The sequence below is a fragment of the Lithobates pipiens genome, unplaced genomic scaffold (assembly GCF_037356315.1).
Source record: "Lithobates pipiens isolate NorthernLeopardFrog02 unplaced genomic scaffold, aLitPip1_a1.2 Scaffold_23, whole genome shotgun sequence".
Classification (NCBI taxonomy): domain Eukaryota; kingdom Metazoa; phylum Chordata; class Amphibia; order Anura; family Ranidae; genus Lithobates; species Lithobates pipiens.
In genome coordinates this window covers 216,465,529-216,482,343 of record NW_027507785.1, presented here as the reverse complement: position 1 = coordinate 216,482,343, position 16,815 = coordinate 216,465,529, and positions in this window count along the sequence as shown.

Sequence of the window (16,815 nt, the reverse complement as noted above, 5' to 3'; positions counted from 1 at the left end):
AGGACCTTTTCGGTCCCCAAAAACATGGCGGTGCGTTACCCCTTTGAGGAAAGCCTTCTCAAAAAATGGTCTGCTCCTCCAGTCGTGGATCCTGGGGGTAAGAGTACCCTGCTCCCACAAGCCAGGAAGCCTAAGGAGCCACACCGCAGGCAAGGGCCCTCTTTTTCCGCTCTCAAACTGCTTTTTCGTCCGACCGGGGCTTCGGCGAAGCGCCCCCCCTGCCCGACAGGACGACCATGGACTGACAAAAGAGCCCCTGGCATCACAAGCCTGCGACAAAAAGTGCTACCGCATGAAGGTTTGCCCCCACCCCTGTCCTGGGTGGGGGGGGGTCGTCTTCGGGAGTTTGCAGCCAGGTGGTCTTCCTGACTGTCCGACCGATGGGTTTGCGATCTGATTTCCTCAGGCTACAAGATGGTTCCTCTCTTGGCCACAGACAAGATTCTTCCCCTCCAGCATACCCGTAGCCCTGGCTTGCCGGAAGGCCCTCTTGGGGGCATTAAGGGACTTGCTGAGTCGTGGGTGGTGGTACCAGTTCCGGATTCGGATCGCTTCCAGGGATTCTATTCAAATCTATTTGGTCGTACCCCTTCCTTCTTGGGAACTACAATTTTGGACCTAAAAGCCCTCAATCACTTTGCAAAAGTGCAGAGGTTCAGAATAGAATCGGTTTGCTCGGAAGTTGCTGCATTCCATCATGGGGACTTCCTGGCGTCTTTGGACATCCAGGATGCGTACATGCACATTCCCATATGTCTGCGGCATCAAAAGCTTCTGCGATTTGCAGTTGGGGAAGCCCACTATCAGTTTGTGGCTCTTCCTTTTGGTCTGGCATCAGCCCCCAAGTCTTTACCAAGGCATTGGCTCCAGTTTTGGCGCTGCTGCGAAAACGCGGGAACGCAATTGTAGGATATCTAGACGATCTCCTCCTGAGAGCATCTTCCGCCTCAGAGTTAGAGGATGTTGCAATCACCATGCAGACTTTGTAAGAATTTGGGTGGCTGTGAAACCTAAAGAAGTCGGTGGTTGTACCGACCCAGCGTCTGGAGTACCTAGGCTTGCTGCTGGACTCCAAGGAAGTGAGAGTCTTTCTCACTTCAGACAAAGTGCAGACTCTCAGGTCCACGATAAAACTGCTGAGGAACCGCGTGAGGTCGTCGCTTCACTTTTGCATGCGAGTCCTGGGGCTCATGGGGGCCGCCTTCGAGGCCGTGCCGTATGCCCAGTTCCACACCAGAGTCTTGCAGAAAGATTTTGTCAAAATGTGACAAATCTCTGTTGTCCCTGGATCGTTCAATCCAGGTGAGCCAGTCAGTCAGAGACTCCCTGATATGGTGGCTGAGATCCATGGTGATTCAGTCAAAAAAGTCGTTCCTACCTCTACAATGGACGGTGATTACAACGGATGCCAGCCTATCTGGCTGGGGTGGAGTGGTGGGCTTTGTCAGCTCAGGGCCTCTGGTCAGTGGAAGAATCCAGGTTGCCGATCAATCTGCTCAAATTGAGAGCGATCAGGCTGTGCCTCTCCACATGGTCCATGAGACTAAAAAGGACATCCGATCAGGATCCAGTCCGACAACGCCACTGCGGTGGCATATGTCAATCACCAAGGGGGGACGAGAAGCTCAGCCGCGGCTCGGGAGGTCACTCACATACTTCGGTGGGCAGAGCGTCACGTACCGGCCCTGTCGGCCATTTACATTCCCAGAGTGGAGAACTGGCAGGCGGAATATTTGAGTCGCCAGATGCTGAACCCAGGAGAATGGGATTTGCATCCGAAGGTGTTCAGGTTACTGTGCCTGAGGTGGGGCACACCAGACGTGGATCTTCTGGCCTCCCGTCTCAATCCGAAGGTACCAAGATTCGTGTCCAGGACAAGAGACCCGTGGGCAGACGCGTCAGATGCGCTGGTGGCTCCGTGGAATCTGTACCAGCTGATATATTATGCCTTTCCTCTTCTAAAGCTATTACCACATCTGCTTCGCAAAGTGGAAGCCAAAGGGATCCCAGTGATACTGGTTGCTCCAGATTGGCCTCAGCGTCCTTGGTATGCAGATCTGGTGCACCTGGTGGCAGACGCTCCCTGGCGATTGCCGTTGCAAGAAGACCTTTTGTCTCAAGGTCCGATTCTCCATCCTGCTTTACCATCGCTGGCTTTAACGGCATGGCTATTGAGCGCCAGGTGTTGAGGAGCCGGGGTCTGTCGGACTCTGTGATCTTGACTATGTTGAAAACACGAAAATCTTCCTCACAAAAGATCTATCATCGTGTCTGGAAGACCTACATCTCCATGTGTGAGGAGAGGGGTTGGCCTCCGCGCTCTTTTTCCATATCTGGGATCCTGCTGTTTCTTCAGCAAGGGGTAGACCAGAAGTTGGCTTTCAGCACCATTAAAGGGCAAATTTTGGCTCCTGTCTCACTCGCTGGTGAGTACCTTTGTTCAGGGGGTTCGTCACGTAGTCCCTCCGGTGCGTCCACCGTTACCCCCCTGGGATTTGAACCTGGTGTTGGCGCTTCAGAAACCGCTGTTTGAAAATATCCGGGAGATTCCCCTGTTGAATCTTTCTCAGAAAGTAGTTTTTCTTGTGGCCATCACATCGGCCAGGAGGATTTCGGAGCTGGCGGCCTTGTCTTGCAAGCCGCCCTATCTGGTTATCCACAAGGATAAGTTCGTGTTGCGTCCGCAACCGTCTTTTCTACCAAAGGTAGTATCAGCTTTTCATATCAACGAGGACATTGTGTTACCATCCCTGTGTCCTAAGCCGACGCACCCTAAGGAGGTGGCCCTTCACGCTTTGGACGTGGTTCGGGCTCTGAAGGTGTCTTTGTCTGTCACTGCTCCTTTTCGGAAGTCAGACTCGCTGTTTGTCTCGGTGGCTGGTCCAAAGAAAGGCATGGCTGTTTCGTCGACCACCATTTTTAGGTGGGTCAGATTATAGTACAAGCTTACGCTTTGAAGGGGCATGTGCCCCCTTTCCGGTCACGGCCCACTTCACAAGGGCAATTGGCACGTCTTGGGACACCAAGCGTCTGTCGCTCAGGTGTGTAAGGCAGCGACCTGGTCGTCTGTCCACACGTTTACCAAGTTTTACAAGGTAGATGTCGGTGCATTGGCTGATGCCTGTTTTGGCCGCAAAGTCTTGGCCGTGTAGTTGCATTGGGATATTTTTTTTCTGTTTTTTGGTAAAAACACAGTACTGTTATGCTAAGTGCACTGTTCGTTACTCCGCAGTTTGATGCGGTTTTTGGGTAGTTACTCCGGTTGAGGGTACCCTGATTTTTGTGGTGGTTTTTTTTTTTCCACGCACTTGTTTTTGTGGGTTTCATTAGTTCCCACTGCCATGGTGGATGAAGTTTTATGCTGTTTTTCCCACCCCTTGTTTTGGCACTGCGTGGGGACGTCCCACTTTGTACATAGAGGAGCTGTGTCGGTCAGTGAATATAAGAGAAAACAGGATTTTTTTTGTACTCTCCGTAAAATCCTTTTCTCTGTAATTCACCGACCGACACAGCACTCACACCTCTATTTCTCTACGTTATACTGCTTGTTGACGTACTGAAGCTGCTGTGGCAGCAGGGAGGGTTGTTAGCACAGGGTCCGCCCCCCTGGGTGGAACTGACAATTCTGTGTATTGTGTTACAATTTTGCCTAGTTTTTCCTAGTGGCAGGCTAACAAACCCTCTTTGTACAGAGAGGAGCTGTGTCGGTCGGTGAATTACAGAGAAAAGGATTTTACGGTGAGTACCAAGCCATTATTGTCTAGAAAGCATCACAAACCAGGACCAGAAAAAATCAGATGAGTGAAAAAAACGGTGAACTCATCTCCGCCTTAAATAAATTAGACCATAGACTGTTTAACTTCTGTCAGGGGACTGATCCCTTCTTACTAGTCAATACGCCCATTGATAACATTTTCAGTTTCACCGTGTCTAAATCCCCCTACCCAGACTATTACTGTTCCTTCTAGGAACAGTCAGTTACATGTGCATCCTGTTATACCTACAGGACACACTCCCTCTGCACGTATGGAACATGTGACCCAAACCCTGTGCCTCCCAGTACTTCTATCACCAATGCACTTCCATTTTCAAACAGTTTGACGCCATCTTTTTTAGTGGCAACTCCCCCACTGCCCTCAGCCTCCAGAAAAAAAACTCGGAGGTGAGGTTGCAGAGGGGGGTGAAACAAATCATCTAAACACCCTGAAGTACTATAAACTGTATAAATATTTAATTTATCTTCTCACATTTTATCTTCTAGTGAGACCTCCCTCCTGAGCCATTGACTCAATTTTGCTCCAATTAATAAACCCAATCCCTTCCTTCTTTTTAAGGATTTAAATAGATACATCCGTAATCTTTCTTTAAAACGACACATCCACATTAAACATGAAAAAGAGAAAAACACTCTCACGTTTCCAATAATTCTCTTGATGCTACTCCTTCTGCTTCATCCACCCTTGAGCTATCCAATATTGACATAGATACTTTTGATGAAGATGAGATATTAAGATCACTTACCCAACATTTAGCTACCCCCCCCCCCCCCAATAATCCACTCATCACTAAAGCCTAAGTCCATCTTTTTTCCCCACTCATTCCAAGGGTCCTTATTTAGAAACATTTTAGAGTTGTTTATGCAGATTTTATTAAAATGTGTAATTCCAAAATTGACGTCACAACATAACTTCATATCCTCCGAGATCAAAGCCCTTGACGGCCTCATGCACGTAGACAACTTAGTGATCAAATCTGCCGACAAGGGAGGAACCATTGTACTTCTAGATAGGGCTGACCTAGAAGAAGCCCACCGACTCCTCTCCGACACAGCTACCTATATTAAACTCAAAAAGGATCCTACAACTGATTTTTCTAAAGAAGCCAATGTTCTTATTAAACACGCATTACAGGAAGGTATCATAATAAAAATTGAAAGTTCATTTTTGCGTAAAACTTTCTACCATATACCATACTTCTACTATTTACTTAAAGCGGGAGTCCACCGGGACTCCGCGTTTTTTTTTTTTTTTTAAAAGCCAGCAGCTACAAATACTGCAGCTGCTGACTTTTAAAATAGTGACACTTACCTGTCCAGCGCGCCCGCGATATCGGCACCCGAAGCCGATCGCTAGGTCGTCTGTCGGGTCCTGCCGCCGCCATCTTGGGTATGGGAATCAGGAAATGGAGCCTTTCAGCTTCATTTCCCGGTTCCCTACTGCGCATGCGCGAATTGCGCTGCGCAATAAGGACGCTCCCCGCTGCCTCTGGGAGCTGTGTGTTTCCCAGCAGGCAGCGGGGCACTTGCGGGAAGGGGCGGGCACTTGCGGAAAGGGGCGTAAGTTACGCCCCTTTTCGCAGAGAGCTGTCCCGGAAGTGGGTGCAGTTACCTGGATTATCCAGGTAACTGCACCCCCCTCCCCCCTGAAAGGTGCCGATTGTGGCACCGGAGGGGGGGAGGGTTCCGATGAGCGGAAGGTCCACTTTAGGGTGGACCTCCGCTTTAAGGTTCATAAAAGTATAACACATCCCCCCGGAAGGCCGATCGTGACAGCTATGGACAGTGTGACCACTGGCTTTAGCCTATACATTGACCAATTTCTACAACCTATGGTCCTCCAGTTTCAATCCTGCATCCATAACGGCACCCATCTCCTTGAACTTCTCTCATCATACAGGTGGGAGCCGACTTATGTCTGGCTGTCACTTGATGTGTGTTCACTTTATACATCTATTCCGCATAGTTTTGGATTAATGGTACTTGAACAATTTTTACTCTCGGATCCCCTTATCAATTCCCATCAGGCAGATTTTATTGTACAAGCGATAAAATTCTGCCTCACACACAACTATTTCACTTTCAATGATGAATATTATCAGAAATTACAAGGCACTTCAATGGGGGCCAATTTCACCCCCTCATATACAAACCTAGCCATGGGATTCTGGGAAAACCATTACATTTACAACAATAACCCCTTTGCAGCGAACATAGTGTTCTTCACCTGTCTTGATACCCATCATGGGTATGTACCGCAATGGGTATGTACCGCAACTTGTAATTTTGTCGACCATGGGCAAAAATCATTTACCACCAAAGGAAAAAACATACCAGCTACAAAAGTTTTATAACTGCTCATCTGATTATGTTGTCTACGCTCTTAGTTGCCCTTGTGGCCTACTTTATGTAGGCCGCACCATTAGGGCACTAAGAACTCGTTTTCTTTTTAGTGTCCCAAATCCTTTTGCCATGGCTCATAAAAAATCTACCATAGGACTGAAGATGTGGGTGATTGAACAGATCTCCAGCTCCCTCCCTGCAGCAGAGAGATTCAAGAAACTCTGCGCCAGGGAAACATATTGGATATATGTTTTGAATGTACTCTCTCCTGGGGTTATAAATGAGAGTATAGAAATCTCTACTGTTATTTCATTTGCAGCATTTCTCCTTCCCTCCCCCTCCTCTTCCTTCTTTCTCTGGGTCATGTACAATACAATTGAATTTATATATATTCCATATAGGGTCCTTTTTTGTCCATATATACATTTACATGGATCTCATGGAGTATGCTACGCTTGTATATGTGTCTGTATGTGTGCGCGCATATATATACTACTATACATATGTGTCCTCTAATCCCTCAGCATTATACAGGATGTGTCGTGTTATGAAATGAATGTGACGGGCTATACCAGAGACACACATGTTCCTGAATATTTGCTATCTCTATATCTAATTCAATTACCACATATTCCCTTGTTGTCCCATTCATATCCATTTGTCCTTAGTTTCTAGACAACAGCTGGTCATCCCTTTCCCTTTCTCTGTTCTATAGATATTCTTGCTGTTTGTTCTTTTTCCCTTCCGCCTTAGCCACGCCCCTCCCCAGCCTTCACTTGTCCCCTCACCCCTTCTCTGTCTGCGTAGTCTTCCTTTTCCTTTTTAGCCACGCCCCTCCCTAGCTCTTCTCCTGCTTTAGCCACACCCCTCCCCAGCCTCTACTCGTCCCCTCACTCCTCCTCTGTCTGTGTAGTTTTCTTCTCCCGTTTCAGCCACGCCCCTCCTCAGCTTTTTATCTATTCGTCCTTTCACTTCCCCCTTCAGCTTGACGAAGGAGCGCTGCTGACTTGCCATCTAAGCCCAAGCGCTCACGAAACCGGTCGCAGCATGCCAGTGACGTCATCATCCTCCGCCTGTGTTCTACCTGCTCTGTCTCCATGACCAGAGCTCTAGCTACAGCAGTTTTCTGGATATGACAGTCTGCAGCGTCCTAGCGGGCAGGATGTTTGGACTGTTCTGATGATTCCCATTTCCTGGATTGTTTTATCCATTGCGCTTTTTAACCTTTGAAATGTGAGTTGTTTAACTTTGTGTGACCCCCATAGCGGTACCCGTACATTGGTCCGGCCGGCGACATCATTCCCAGCGCTGTGATTTGCCAGAGCCACGATGACGTCACTCCCGCACGTGTGTTGCTTCAGTGCACATGTGACGATGACGTCTGCACATGCTGATACAGCGGATATCTCCTAAACCGTGCTCAGTCATGCTCCATCCCTGGATTGTCCACCCTCCATTAATGCACCATCCCTGGGTCATCCATCCTCATTCATGCTCCATCCCTGGGTCGTCCATCCTCATTCATGCTCCATTCCTGGCTCTTCCATCCTCATCCATGCTCCATCCCTTGCTCATCCATCCCCATCAGTGGCTCATCCATGCCACATCGGTGATGATCTGTGCTCATTCATGCCACATCAGTGCCTCACAAAAGTGTAATAGGTAGCCAAATTTAGATATATAATTTATGCTCCTGGAACACCTGATGGCGCTCACTGCATCTTAGGCCTCTGTATGTGACCAGGCTGTGCAAAAGTCTCTCTCACATGTGGTATTGTCCTAATCAGGAGGAGTAGTTAAATGTGTTTTGGGGTGTCATTTTTGCTATGTACATGCTATGTGTTAGACATATCTTTTATAAATGGACAACGTTGTTTAATAAAAAAAATAATAATGCGTTTTCCAAAAACTTGTGGAAAAAAATTACATGTTCAGAGAATATACATTGGGGTATTTACTTTCCAAAATTGGGTAATTTTTGGGGTATTTCCATTGTCCTTGGCTTCAAAAGTGTAAGAGATAGTCTATAAAATATGGTGTATGTTTATAAAACTGAAACGTTTTTTTTCTCAGTTGAGTTCTTGGCAGTTCTCAGAGGAAAATTATCTCCTCTGCAGCCAGTTTGTGAAACTGAGAACTTCAGTTCTCAGAGGGAGAACTGAGGAGAAGCGTTTGCTCTGTAAACGGCTGTGATCCATGTAAAAGTGGGTGGGCTGCCTGTAATCTTGTGAGATTATGGTGCAGCCAAATTCATAAAGTGAAGCTAAAGTTGAAAAGAGCATGTAATTACACGTTTTCAGATGTGATAACTAAGGAAATATATCCGTGTGTGTGTGTGTGTGTACATATGGGGGTTATTTACGAAATGCAAATCCACTTTGCACTGCAAGTGCACTTGGAAGTGCAGTCGCTCTAAAGCTAAGGTAGATCTGAAATGAGGCAAAGCTCTGCTGTTTTTATTATCCAATCATGTGCAAGCTAAAATACAGTTTTTTTTATTTTCCTTGCATGTCCCCCTCCAGAGCTACAGCGACTGCACTTCCAAGTGCACTTGCAGTACAAAGTGGATTTTCTCTCTGACTCTCACTCTCTGACTCTCTCTCTCTGTCTCTCCATTTGCTGCTCTGTCTCTCGTTCACCTATCTACTCATCTCTCTCTCTCCCTCTCCCTCTCTCCGTCTTTAAAGTGGTCGTATACTCTTTTTTGTAACTGTAACCTACAGGAAAGCCTATAATAAGGCTTACCTGTAGGTAAAAAAAAATATCTCCTAAACCTGTACGGTTTAGGAGATATTCCCCTCGGTATGCGCCGCTGACTGCAGCGGCGCATGCGCACGAGGGGATTCTCGGCCTGAAAATCCGGCAGTGGCCGGCGACCGGAAAGAAATCTCCCACGCGCATGCGCGGGAGTGACGATATCGCGGCTCCGGCCACTCACAGCGCCGGAGCCGCGATACCCGGAAGAAACGCCGAGGGAGCATGTCAGCTCCCTCTGCGTGGATCGTGCCAGATGTCGGGGCCTCGTTCTAAGGTAAGTATTTCATAATGAGCTAGTATGCGGTGCATACTAGCTCATTATGCCTTTTGCTTTGCAGGTGTTAAAAAAATAAATAAAAAAATAGCGGGTTTACTACCGCTTTAATATTGATTGGACCCTGGGCAAAAATTTTCTTGCCCCCCCCCATGCAGTTTCACTCTCCAACTGCTCTCAGACATATAATAAATAGCAGCTAAACTTAAAATCAGTTTACTGTATCAGATCAGGCAGAAATTGTGGTTGCCAGCACTTAAAGCTTATCATTACTGCTTACTGACTGGTTGCTAGAGGTTACAGCACACATTATGGCTCACTAATTAGTTGCTAGAGGTTACAGCACATCATCTCCTGCAGGGGAGCATACTATACATATGAATGCTGCATTTATTTACATATCACTGCTGCCAGCCACAGTTATTTACATATGAATTCTGGTTATTTACACGTAAACACAGGATCTGCAGGTGAGTCATCTGTACACAACAATAAGGCAGATCTAGGCAGCATTAGTACCAGCACTTCACACTGAGATATCGGGACACAGCACAGGACAAAAATTTCAAGGGACAAGGGAATTTAAACTGGGATAATTGGCAAGTATGAGGCAGCTGCTATGGGCCCCAGAACATTGACAGGGCCCAGGGCAGCTGCCCCTTTTGCCCTGCCTTAAAGACGGCCCTGTATATCTATATATCTATCTCCCAGAGCTGGTGAATCTGGAAGGGAAATATTTCAGTGTAAAGGCTGTGAGAGTTTCAGATCTCACTTTTATAAACTGTCCGTTTGTGACAGAACGGTCCTGTACTGTGATGAGAAGCGGAGAACATGTTCTCTGCTCCTTATCTCAGCTATATAAACCAGTACACCCCAGAGATAAACCATGATCTCGGGGATCACGGCTGATCTCTGTTTTATAAATAGATGCCAATATGACGCTCCAAGAACGCCTGATGTTGCTCCTTGCATGTTGGGCCTCTGTATGTGGCCAGGCTGTGTAAAAGCCTCACGTGGCATCACCATACTCAGTAGGAGTAACTGAATGTGTTTTATGGTATAATATGGGGTATGCATATGCTGTGATTGAGAAATAACCTATTATTTATGAAAATGTTGTGAAAAAAAATGTCATTTTGCAAAGAATTGTGGGAAAAACTCCAAAAAACTCACGATGCCTCTTACTAAATACCTTGGGCTGTCTACTTTGCTAAAAAGGGGTCATTTGGGGGTATTTTTACTGTCCTGGCTTGTTTGTTTACATCTGATTATTTCTTGAGACACTATTTTCAATGATTGGCACTATAGTTTGTAGACTCCCTAACTTTTATGCACTTATTTGGGTTATTTTTACCAAAGATATGTAGCAGTATAAATGTTGGACAAAATTTCTGAAGAAAAATTATTAATTTGCAAAATTGTATAATGGAAACGAAAATGCTTGTGTTTTTTTTTTATTTATTTTTTTTGTTTGTTTTTACAAATTTTTGGTCTTTTTTTTTCATTTATAGCATAAAAAATAAATAACCCAGTAGTGATTAAATACCACCAAAAGAAAGCTCTATTTGTGTGGAAAAAAAGGGCAAAAATGTCATATGGGTACAGTGTTGCATGACTAATAGTCATTCAAAATGTGAGAGCACCGAAAGCTGAAAATTGGTCTGGTTAGGAAAGGGGTTTAAGTGCCCAGTGGCAAGTAGTTAAACAAACTGTATATAGCTGGTTGCTAGGGAGGGGGCCAGGAAGCCGGCCACCACGTCCTTAACAACCGATAAGTCATCCTGCTGACAGCTGAATGTAAAAAAAAAAAAAAAATAGCTGGGGAAAAAAAAATTAGCGTGAGGTCCCCCTCCCCAGGTCCATACCAGGCACCCTTCAGGTCTAATATGGATTCGGAGGGGACCCCCTCACGCCAAATTTTTTTTAACAATCTCCCTAAAATCCATACTAGGCCCTTATCCGAGCATGCAGCCCAGGAGGTCAGGAAAGGGAGGAGACGAGTGCGTGCCCCCCTACCTCCTGAACCATACCAAGCCGCATGCTCTCAACATTGGGAGGTGCACCCAAAGCAACTTGCCCCCATGTTGATGGGGGGAAAAGGGCCTCTTCCCTACAACCCTGGGCTGTGGTTGTCTGGCAGGGGGATTATCGGAATCTGGAAGGCCTCTTTAATAAGGGGATCCCCTATGTGGGTGTAGGGTACATCTGTGGCTGTCTTCCTCTGTTTTGTTGCCACCTGCTGTCTGGCACCTCTTATATAGCCAGGGAGTGTGGCCATCCAATGATGTCACCTGGAGAGCCCACCCCTTGTGATGCCACAAGGGGCAGGCTCTCCAGGTGACTTTATCGAATGGCCGCGCCCCATGGCTATAGAAGAGGTGCTAGATAGCGGGGGACAACAAAACTGAGGAAGACCGCCACAGAAGAGCGGCTCCCCCTTCTTTTTTTTTTTTTACTTTTTGGGGTGAATGAGTAGGGGTACGATGTACCTGATTACCCATTTACATGGGGTGGGGGAGATCTGGTTGCCCTCTTGTTAAAGGGGTCTTCCAGATTTCGATAAGCCCCACACCCGCAGACCCTGACAATCACAGCGGTTGTCTTGGAGAGGCCCTTGTCCCCATCAACTTAAGAGTTTGCGCGCAATGTCCCCAATGTAGACCTGAAGGGCTTGGTATGGACCTGGGGGGTGATCACATGCTGTTTTTTTTTCCCACTTACAAACTCAGCTGTCAATGGGGAATCCCACTGACAGATGATGACTCATCGGCTGTTAAGGATGTGGCATCTGGCTTCCTGGCCCCCTCCTTAGCAACCAGCTATGTTTGAAGTTCAGTTCAGTCCCTTTTTTTATATATATATATATTTTTTTTAAATGGATGTCAGCGGACATGAAAACGGATGTGAAAATTGACATCCATATCTGTATTTAAAAAGTTTTTTTTACAAAAAAAAACAAAAAACGTGACTGACCCAAGCTAAAAAATTGAATGCCCGTGTGAAAGGACCTTTTTAGATGCTCTTTTTATACCCAATAATGTTACTGACCTGTTGCCAATTAACTTAATTAGCTGCAAAATATTCTTCCAATTATCCCTTGTTGGTATCACAAAAGCCCCGTACACACGAGCGGACTTAACTCCGAAGGAGTTTCCAACGGAGTTCCGCCGGAGTTCCGACAGAGTTCCGTGGAAACGGACTTGCCTTCACACGATCCCACTAAAGTCCGCCCGTCTGGTACGCGGTGACGTACACCAGGTCTGACGAGACTATAAAACGGAAGTTCAATACCAAGTGCGCCACCCTTTGGGCTCCTTCTGCTAATTTCGTGTTTACCTCGTGTTAGTAGAAGTTTGGTGAGAGACGATTCGCGCTTTTCAGACTCGTATTTTTCAGAACGTTTTTCGCTGCTTTTCAGTTTGTGCTTGTGAGGTTTGTATCTGTTTTTTAGTGAGTGTAGTCAGTTTGTCTCTGTATTTTGCAGTGCGATTTACTGCGCTCGCTGACTTTCAGCTCGCTCTTCACAGGCCTTGCTGTTCTTCAGTGACTTCTGTTAAGTTCGTTCTGACAAGCCGACCGTTTTGAAGCCATGTTGCGTGTACGTACTCGTCGTCGAGTTCGTGCTTTGCTTGTGCTTGGTGTTGTAGTTCATTCTTCAACCCAAGAACAGTCCGTGAACAGGGTGTTGAGGAGTTCATAGACGAAGAATTGGTTGCTCCAGCGTGACCAGTTCTCGCACATGCCTTTGCTTCGTGAGATCCGGGAGAATAATCCTGATGATTTCAGGAATTATCTCCGGATGACGGACCCCATTTTTCACCGTCTGCTGGCTTTGCTGACCCCTTATATCAGCAGGCAGGATACCTGCATGCGGCAAGCCATCACTCCGGAGCAGAGGCTCATCGCCACGTTGCGCTACTTGGCGACAGGGAGAAGCCTTCAGGACCTCAAGTTCTCGACAGGCATCTCCCCCCAGGCTCTGGGGATCATTATTCCAGAGACCTGTTCTGCCATCATACAGGTCCTGCAGGAGGACTATATTAAGGTAAGATTTAGCATTTAACATCACATTTTATTGTCTTTAACCACTTGCTTACTGGGCACTTAAACCCCCCTCAGTCCCAGACCAATTTTCAGCTTTCAGCGCTGATGCACTTTGAGTGACAATTACGCGGTCATACAACACTGTACCCAAATGAAATTTTTATCATTTTTTTCCCACAAATAGAGCTTTCTTTTGGTGGTATTTAGTTACAGCTCGGAGTTTTATTTTTTGCTAAACAAACAAAAAAAGATGCAAAAAAAAAATAAAAAAAAAATCATGTTTTAATAGTTTGTTATAAAATTTTGCAAACGGGTCATTTTTCTCCTTCATTGAAGTGCGCTGATTAGGCGGCACTGATAGGCTGCATTGGTGGGCACTGATGGGCTGCATTGGTGGGCACTGATGGGCTGCATTGGTGGGCACTGATAGGCTGCACTGGTGGGCACTGATAGGCATAGTTAAGGCGGCACTAATAGGCACAGATAAGGCGGCACCGATGGGCACAGATAAGGCGGCACTGATGGGCAAAGATGGGCACAGATAAGATGGCACGGATGGGTGGCACGGATAAGTGGCACGGATGGGTGGCATGGATGGGCACTGATAGGTACCACAGATAGATGGGACTGATGGGCACTGATAGGTGGCACTGATAGGTGGCTCTGATAGGTGGCACTGCTGGGCACTGATGGGCGGCACTGCTGGGCACTGATGGGCGGCACTGCTGGGCACTGATGGGCGGCACTGGGGTGCAGCACCTTTGAGGCAGATTTTGGGTGGCACTGTGGGTGGCACTGCTGGGTGGCACTGCGGGTGGCACTGTGGGCACTGCTGGGTGGCACTGTGGGCACTGCTGGGTGGCACTGTGGGCACTATGGGCACTGCTGGGTGGCACTGACAGGGGGGCACTTACTTTATTTCAGGATGGCACTGCGGGTGGCAGGTGGGCACTGGCAGGGGGCAGGTGTCCGTTTAAATTGCTGGCCGTGATCGGGACTGATGTCCCGAACACGGCCGCCGGCGATCGGCTTTTTTTTTTTCTCCTCGCGCTGTCAGCGCGAGGAGGAATACTAGCCGATTACCGGCTCCGTTTTATCACATGATCAGCTGTCATTGGCTGACAGCTGATCACGTGATAAGGGGTCGGGATCGACCCCTTACATGGATCGGTGATCAGGCGAGTCTCACGGACTCGCCGATCACAGAGCGCGCCGCGCGCGCCCCTCAGGGGGCGCGCAGGCCGCTCGTAACCGGGACTACGTCAATAGACGTAGTCCCGGAAATGTGGGTCCGTGCTATTGCCGTCATTTTGCAATAGCGCGGATCCCAAGTGGTTAATGTTTGCTAATGTCTTGTATTTCTTTCCTCAATCTCTAATTACCATGATTGCAATATTCTGTGAATGTCCCCTTTGTCCTCATGCATGCTGTAATCTTTTAATGCTCTTTTTTGTCTTTCATGCATATTTGCCTTCATTAAACCTCACCAACATGCTATGGTAGGCCCATATCCACCTAGTCTAGTCACTTAAAATGTATTTTTTCAGCTCCATTGTATTGCTTTATCCTAAAACCAAACATTTAATATTATTCCAAATGGTCTGTGTCCCCTTAACTGAACCCCCCCCCCCTTAATAGTATCCCAAATGGTCTGTGTGTCCTTTAACTGGACCCCCCCCCCCCCACTTAATATAATTCCAACTAGTCTGTGTGTCCTTAAATTAATGTTGAATTATATATTGTATTTTTAACCCACTTCAACCCTGGAATGATTTTCCCCCTTCCTGACCTTCAGCACTTTTTTTTGTGATTTGGCAGTGCGTTGTTTGAATTGACAATTGTGCGTCCTTGTAACATGGCTCCTCCTAGTAAATTATCTTCATTTTATTAGCACAAATAGAGGTTTTATTTGGTTGTCTTTGATCACCTCTGCTTTTTTCTTTTTTGCGATTAACCACCAACAAAACCAAACCGCATTTTTACAAATATGCATTATTTTTCACTTTTAGCTATAAGAAATATAGCCCCAAAAATATATCACCCTGATTTTTTTGGACATCATTTTATGCTGATACGTATTCTTAAACAAATTTGTTCAAATGAATCGCAATAAGCGTTTATTGATTGTTTTGTGCAAAAGTTCTATCGTATCCAAAATATGGTCTATTTTGCTGGCATTTTTAAAATCTTGCCATTTTTGTAAATAGTAATGGCGGTGCTAACCGTTTTTAATTTTTTTACTGTGACTGCCACATTATGGCGGACACATTGGCCAATTTCCATACATTTTTGGGACCATTGTCATTAATACAGTGATCAATGCTCTAAAATTGTATTGATTACTGTAAAAATGTCACATGCAGTGAAGGTGTTATTAAGCACAAGGGGGCCGAGGAATGGTTTAAAGTGTGTTCTGGGTGAGTGTTTATTAACTGTCTGGGGGATGGGCTAGCAGTGACCTGACCCTGATCACTGCTCCCGATGACAGGGAGCAGACGATCGGTGTCCTGTGACTAGGCAGAAGCGGGAAAGAAAGTTTGTGTTGTAATGTACAATGTTTAATGTGCAAAAGTACTTATTTTGTTTTTTATGCTTTGCCTCCCCAGTTTCCTTTATCGCCACAGGAATGGCAGACTGTGGCATCCCATTTTGCCACCCGTTGGGACTTTCCCAACTGCGGTTGGGCGATAGATGGGAAGCACGTCCACATTGTGCCACCACCCCATTCGGGGTCGTACTATTATAACTACAAGGGGTTTCACAGTATTGTGTTAATGGCGGTGGTGTCGGCACAGTATGAATTTCTGTATGTGGACGTGGGGAAGAATGGCCGGATGTCTGATGGAGGAGTCTTCGCCCAGACGGAGTTCTACCGCCGTCTACAGACAGGTGGACTGGGATTGCCACCTGATTCCGATAATGTTGAAGAACTCCCCTTCGTCTTCATAGCTGATGAAGCTTTCAGTCTGGACGAGCACGTCATGAGGCCATTCCCCCAAAGAACCCTCACCCCGGAGAGGAGGGTTTTCAACTACCGGCTGGCCAGAGCGAGAAGAGTTGTTGAAAATGCCTTTGAAATAATGGCCAGCTGGTTCCATGTTTTTCTTACTCCAATCAACCTTGCGGAATACAAACTTAACCATGTTGTACTTACATGCTGCATTTTGCACAACTATTTAAATAAGAACTCAACAAATTATTTATCTTCATTTGTGCCTGAGGCTGGACTTGTTCCCGAAACTATGACAGGCCTGGATACTGGCCGTACTGGCTTGGCCCCCCAAAGTGCCCGTGAGGTTCGGGAAAAATATGCAACTTATTTTAACGGTAGGGGGGCCATTGCAATGCCACACAATCTTTAATTTTTAACAATTAAAATAATAAAAGAAGATCAAATCAGAATTTTGTTTTCTTGCTTGCTTTTGGTTTGTGCTGTCTCCTATGTTATCCTAGTGCACTTGTAGTGCCAAGTGTATTTTCATTAATTAAATAAGGCCCATTGTCACTGGAAACACAAAATCACTTTTCCCAAACTGGTATTGAGCATTGAAAGAATACGCCACACATTATTGATTCTTCAAAATTTTAATTTGGCCACATTCACATGTGCCATTGAATATTT